At 54.1% G+C, this 6,678-nt stretch overlaps 1 protein-coding gene across 3 annotated transcripts in view; it reads left to right on the top strand.

Moving 5' to 3' along the window:
• Positions 1 to 1,230: 1,230 nt before the first annotated feature.
• SIL1 (SIL1 nucleotide exchange factor) overlaps positions 1,231 to 6,678 on the top strand; it is a 112,021-nt gene continuing 106,573 nt past the window's right edge. The window contains exons 1-2 of one of the 3 annotated variants that reach the window (XM_069869664.1): positions 1,248 to 1,280; positions 5,685 to 5,853. The gene's annotated coding sequence lies outside the window, so the exon portion shown is untranslated. Of the gene's footprint in view, positions 1,281 to 5,684; positions 5,854 to 6,678 lie in introns of all 3 variants that reach the window. The other 2 variants (XM_069869666.1, XM_069869667.1) reach the window with 2 other exon arrangements.

Raw genomic sequence — 6,678 nt, 5'->3', positions numbered from 1 at the left:
GCTGCGTAGCTCCTGGCTGGGGCTTTTCCATCTTTTCTGCAATGCCATCCCTCGGGCACCGCTGGGAGAGGGGTGGGAAATGCTTTGGCACCCGATTTTAATCAGCACCGTGCTGTGAGCTAACGAGGCACAAGAGACTGTGGGCCCAGGCTGAGGCAGCTCAGCATTCCCCGTCCCTTCTCACCTTTTCTTCACCAGAACCAAGGGATGTCAGGTGCCAAGGCTACGAATTAACACCTATGTCTTCACCTGAATCCAACCTCCCACCCTCCCAAGGTGTGAAAAGCAAGGGGGGCTGAGGAGCTGGGATGGTGCGACGTGCAAGGGCAACCACAGCTCATGAACCTCACAGATGTCACCTCCTTCTTCCCTACCACCCACCCGGCACGGGGGACGGCAGAGCTGGGGATGCCCTGGCACAGGCGTGGGTGCTGGAGCAGGGTGGGATGGGGGAGCTGGAGATGCTGGGATGGAGGAGGCTGGGGGTGGAGGGAGCAGGGTGGGATGGAGGGAGCTGGGGGTGCTGGAGCAGGGTGGGATGGAGGGAGCTGGGGGTGCTGGAGCAGGGTGGGATGGAGGGAGCTGGGGGTGCTGGAGCAGGGTGGGATGGAGGGAGCTGGGGGTACTGGAGCAGGGTGGGATGGAGGGAGCTGGGGGTACTGGAGCAGGGCGGGATGGAGGGAGCTGGGGGTGCTGGAGCAGGGTAGGACAGAGGGAGCTGGGATGGGTGAGCTGGGGGTGCTGGAGCAGGGCGGGAGGGAGGGAGCTGGGGGTACTGGAGCAGGGTGGGATGAAGAGACCTGGGCTGCTGGAGCAGGGCGGGATGGAGGGAGCTGGGGGTGCTGGGAGGGAGGAGGCTGGGGCTGCTGGAGCGGGCGGATGGGGGTGCACGGCCGGAGGAGGCCGGGCTGTCCCGGCACCAGCCCCTCCACCCCGCCCGGGACACCCCGCGCGCCCTGGGGGGCGGGGCCCTGGCGGCGGACGGCGCGGATTGGCCGGAGCGGCCTGGGGGCGGGGCCTCGGCATTGCTCAGCGCGGATTGGCCGAGGTGGGGCTCTGGGGGCGGGGCCTCGGCATTGCACAGCGCGGATTGGCCGGGGTGGGGCTCTGGGGGCGGGGCCTCGGCGTTGCTCAGCGCGGATTGGCCGGGGTGGGGCTCTGGGGGCGGGGCCTCGGCATTGCTCAGCGCGGATTGGCCGGGGTGGGGCTCTGGGGGCGGGGCCTCTGCGCTGCGCACGCGGATTGGCCGGGGGCGGGGCCGGCGCGGCGCGGAGCGGGCGGTGAGCGGGGCCGGGGGCGGCGGGGCCGGTTGGCCTGGAGAGGGGAGGCTTGTTCAGCCTGGAGAAGAGAAGGCCCTGAGGAGACCTTAGAGCGACCTGCCAGTGCCTGAAGGGGCTACAAGAAAGCTGGGGAGGGATTGTTTACAAAGGCTTGTGGTGATAGGATGAGGGGGAATGGGTATAAACTGGAGAGGGGCGGATTTAGACTAGGCATAAGGAAGAATTTCTTCATGATGAGGGTGGGGAGGCCCTGGCCGAGGTTGCCCAGGGAAGCAGTGTCTGCCCCATCCCTGGAGGTGTTCAAGGCCAGGCTGGATGGGCCTTGGAGGGCCCAGATCCAGTGGGAGGTGTCCCTGCCCATGGCAGGAGTGGGACTGGGTGATCTTTAAGGTCCCTTCCAACCCAAACTAATCTATGATTCCATGAAATGGCCTCACGTTGCACCAAGGGAGGTTTACATTGGGTATTAGGGAAAATCCTTTCCCTGACAGAGTGGTGAAGCCCTGGCAGAGGCTGCCTAGGGCAGTGCTGGAGTTCCTGTCCCTCGTGGGGTTCAAGAAACATGTACCCCTAGCCCTTTGTGACATGGGTTAGTGGGCACGGTGGGGCTGGGCTGGCGGTTGGGCTGGATGAGCTGAGAGGGCTTTACCCAGCTTTATAGTTTTTCTTTTAGTCACTGCCAGACCCTGTCGTGTACCGAACACACCACTATAGTTTATTCTCTGTATATGATCTTTTTGAATTCATTTGCACTCTGGGATTATTAAGGGATGCACTTAATTCTCTTTCTTCTCCCCAGCCTTGCCATAAAGCGTCCAGCTTGGACTGTATTGGTGTTTTCCTGCAGCTTCCACGGTGTTTTATGGTGTGGAAGCATCTGGAATCTTGGCCCAGAAACTTTAATGCAGAGGTGCCTGCTCTGCCACCACATGTTTACTAGATGTGAAGGGACACACATATGTTCCTTTTAGAGGAATAGGCTGGAAACTGGTAATTCCTAAGGAGTTGTCAGAACACCCCGTAAACCTACAATGCCATCCCTGGGCCCTAAAGCAATGTAAAAGCAGCTCTGGTGCTACCACTGCCACTTTCTCCTTTTTTACAGTTGGGAATTTCTTTAACTTGGGCAATGAAACACCTGGTAAGCTTTTCAACACCACCAAACCCTCTTTTTGATTGCTCTTACTCAGCCGGGACATGGAAGGCATAGGTGTGGTTGAAAGCAGCTGAGAGCTTGCAAGGTAGTTGATTATTGGGATAATTCAATTCAGCCTTTTTCTGTGCTAATCCCCTCTGCTTCTAACTAGCTCTGTGGCTTTTATAACCCACCTCGGCTCTCTTACCACGCGGCTTTCCCCTCTGAGAAATAATGTTTAACTTGCACGCGTGAAGCAGGTGAATCAGCTTTAATTAAGATTTGTCGAGTGCTCATTGATGAGTTCCCTCTAAAGCCAGTTACTATTTTCTGTTAACATGCAGATATTCTTAGCACCCACGATGAAAAGTGACACAACACGAGATCTTCTGGGAAACAGCCCCGTGAAAGGAGACGACGTGTACTAACGAAGGCTTTGCCAGATCTCTTCTGGCTGTGCCTCACGAGGCTGCTCACTCCCAAAGCTCTGACTCGAAAAACCTTCAAATCCTCCCCAGTCACTGGGAAATCATAAATGTCCCAGGAGGTTAAGCCCCAATTTTGTATAAGATACGTAGATCTTGCCCCCCCTTGCAGGCTTTCTCCCAGAGCTCTTGGTTGGGTTTTGGTGCAGGTGTGTGTTTACAATGTTTGCTGTGCTAGCACAGCTGCTCTCAATTGCCTTCGAAACACCTTGTTTCAATGATTGCAATTGCTTTCAGCAATCACTCCCTCACGTTATTCCATCTGGGACAGGGAGGGCTCACCCACTTCATAGAATCATGGAATAGTTCGGGTGGGAAGGGACCTCAAAGCCCATCCAGTTCCACCCCCTGCCATGGGCAGGCACACCTCCCACTGCATCAGGGGCTCCAAGCCCCATCCAACCTGGCCTTCAACACCTCCAGGGGTGGGGCAGCCACCACTGCTCTGGGCAACCTGGGCCAGGGCCTCCCCACCCTCACAGCAAAACATTTCTCCCTAAGATCTCATCTCAATCTCCCCTCTTTCAGAAGAAAACCATTCCCTCTCGTCCTGTCCCTGCCCTCCCTGATCAAGAGCTCCTCCCCAGTTTTTCCAGAGCTGGAAAGTGTTGGAAGTTGCTCTAAGGTCTCCCTACAGCCTTTTCTTCTCCAGGCTGAACAATCCCAGCTCCCTCAGCCTGTCTTTGTATGAGAAGTGCTCCAGCCCTTGTGTCATCTCTGTGGTCTCCTCTCACCTCGCTCCAGCAGCTCCATGTTCTTCTTGTGCTGAGGACTCCAGAACCAAATGCAGGGCTCCAGGTTGGGTCTCACCAGAGCAGAGCAGAGGACTTTATGGTCCTTTAGAGGCTGCAGGCCAGTGCAGGGGTTGGTGGGGCTGTTTGCGGGTAAGAGGAGGGAAGGGAAGCCCTGGCCTTTCCCATGGGCAGCCCAGGTCAGTGTCCCTCGCGTGGGAAGGCCGTCCTCGCTGCCCAAGCAGCTTGCTGGCAAATTGAGCTAAAATTGTTTGTGAAAGGTGGTGAAGATGCGAATTGAAACGGTTAGGGCTGTGCTGGTTGTGCGTTGCTGTGTGGGTGCCCTCTCGGCAGGGTGAGGAGCTCTGTTGTGTTTTGGGGAGGAGCAGGCTGTTAATTTAGCTCGACGATGTCACTGCTGTAGCGGTGTAGGAGTGGCTAGATAGAGGATGCTAAAATGAGAAGTGGGGCTGGAAAAGCCTCCTTGTCATGAGGCCAGGTGGAGGATACCTGGCTCCAGGCCGGACAGGAGTGAGTTCCCTCTGGACCTGATGAAATCCCAGTCTCTGAGAGCCTGATCCCTCGTCTAGCTCACCCTTGGAGCAAACTAAGTGACCTTCTTTCTTTCCTGCCTTCAGAGAGCAGGGATCCCAGCAGATGGTTGTCCTTCTTGTAACTAGCTGTGAACTGCTGACCGATAGCTGGTAACAACCCTGGAGGGAAGCAAGGATGGAGAATCACTTCCATAGCTGCTAAGGGGCTGCCTGTTTTACACCACTGACTGCCCCACTTGTTCCCAGCCTCCCTGGTTTGCCTGTGGCTTTCTTAGGGGTAGCACCCAGTGCTGAGGGGAATTCCTAATTCCCGAATTTTGTGTTCTTGGATCTCTGCTTGATGTTTAGTTCTCCACAGCTGGAGCTGTGCTGTCACAGCATTGACTCTGTTGCTGCTTTCCCTCAGCATTAACCTCTGCCCAGAGAGGTTTCCCCCGTGCTGTGTTGGTCTGCTTGATCTTTCCTCTCACAGTTGCCAAGTGCGGTTCTTTGCATTGTTTTCCTTGCTTTTCTCTTTTATTGATTTTTGGGTGGGTTTGGAACTTTTCTGCACTTTATCAATTCTGATCATGACCTCCAGAGTGCTTCCAGCTCTTAAGTGCTGGGCGTCCTTTCAGGTTTATAAAAGTACTTTCTCTGTCATTGTTTGGGCCATTATCAAACGCATGAAGAGCAGCTGCCCCGATGGAGCTCTGAGCGCCCACAGGGGAGGTTTTAGAAGCCTAGAATCATGGACTGGTTTGGGTTGGAAGGGACATTAAAGATCATCCAGTTTCAGCCCCTGCCATGTGCAGGGGCACCTCCCACTTGACCAGGCTGTCCAAGGCCCATCCAACCTGGCCTTGAACACCTCCAGGGATGGGGCAGCCACGGATTTCCTGAGTAACCTGTGCCAGTGCCTCCCCACTCTTATGATGAAGAAATTCCTCTTTATGTGTAGTCTAAATCTGTCCCTCTCCAGTTTATACCCATTGCCTTCACTCCTATCACCACAAGCGTTCGTGATCAGTCCCTCCCCAGCTTTCTTGTAGTCCCTTCAGGTACTGGAAGGTCGCTATAAGGTCTCCTCGGAGCCTTCTCTTCTCCAGGCTGAACAACCCCAACTCTCTTGGCCTCTCCTCATATGAGAGGTGCTCCAGACCTTGAATCATCTCCATGGCCTTCTCTGGACTCACTCCAACAGCTCCATGTCCTTCCTGTGCTCAGGACTCCCGAGCTGCACACAGGGCTCCAGGTGGGGTCTCGCCACAGCAGAGTAGAGGGGCAGAATCCCCTCCCTTGCCCGGTTGGCTGCAATCTGTGTTTATAGTGTCCTGCTCCCCTTTGTTTCTCCTTTTGCCCTCAGCAAGATTTAGACTTGTCTGTGTGTTACTAAGGTAGTAAAAATACATTTTTCTCCTCAGGCAATTCAGTGTTCTTCTGTGGTTGCTCTGCTCTGGGAAAAAAAGAAATTACTTGCTCTGGAAAAATTAATTACACTCATTTTTATCCCTGAATAGTGCACTGCTGCAGGAGCGGTTGGAGGATACCTCATTCCACCAGGGCTCTGCTGGTCACCTTCTCAGCATGTACTAAGCTTGAGGAAAAAGAGTTGCTTTAACTGAAAAACATTTAGCTGGAGAAAACTTCACTGTCCAACCAAGAGCAGCTCTAACTGCCCTGAATTCTGTAAGTACTGAGCTGCTCTGTTCAGCTTTTTGAGTTTTAAGAGTTGGTCCTTCTCTGAAGTGCTCTCTGCATCGGTGTGACTGTGGGGTGAAGTCTGGGTCCCGCTGAGCTTGAAGACAACACAAGGTTCTTCGGTGGTTTTAGTGTCCTCCACCTCTCAAGGCTGGTAACTTGAGGTTCCTGGCCCCAGGACACTATCAGCAGGGTGGAGAAGCTATGCCCTGTTCTTTCCTTATTGCTGCATGGCTGATGCTGCCCTGGCCAAGTCTCAGTTCCAGGGGAGGAAATTCAGCCTTCCTAAAGCCTTCCTGTGGCTGGATTCTTCCTTACTTCTCTCCAGGGTGCTGCGTGCTATCGTTAAATACTGCTAGAAAAGTTGTCTTCCACTCTGGATTATGTCTGAATCTCGCTGGTGGATAAATTGCATCCCGAGTCTGGTTTGCAAAGCCCTTTGGGCTGTGGGGGATGCGAGCAGCTGTGTTTTATTCTAGATGTGTCTGCTGATAATTCTGTAGGATTTGCGGGCTGCGAGAGTCCTGATTGTACCAGCTCTCTGCGCGGTCAGACTCTTTGCCCAGAAAATTCAAAAGCCTGCTGCAAAGAGAGGCAAAGGTAGGTGGAAGAACGATTTAGGAACCTTTGGGTCACCGGAATAGCTGGGAAGAAGATGCATCTGTTGATGTGAGGGAGGCAGTGAGCCATCTAAAGAAAAGTCAGGGTGTTTTTAACAGCTGCCTACTTTAAACCCAAATAATTTCTTTAATGAGAGTTTTTAAAGGTTTAACTGTTAATTCTAGAATTTTTATTTCAAGTATGCTTCCATAA

Source organism: Phaenicophaeus curvirostris, chromosome 15 (assembly GCF_032191515.1).
Source record: "Phaenicophaeus curvirostris isolate KB17595 chromosome 15, BPBGC_Pcur_1.0, whole genome shotgun sequence".
NCBI classification, from domain to species: domain Eukaryota; kingdom Metazoa; phylum Chordata; class Aves; order Cuculiformes; family Cuculidae; genus Phaenicophaeus; species Phaenicophaeus curvirostris.
Note: the sequence above shows the minus strand (reverse complement) of the source record. Positions and strands in the feature narration are given on the sequence as shown.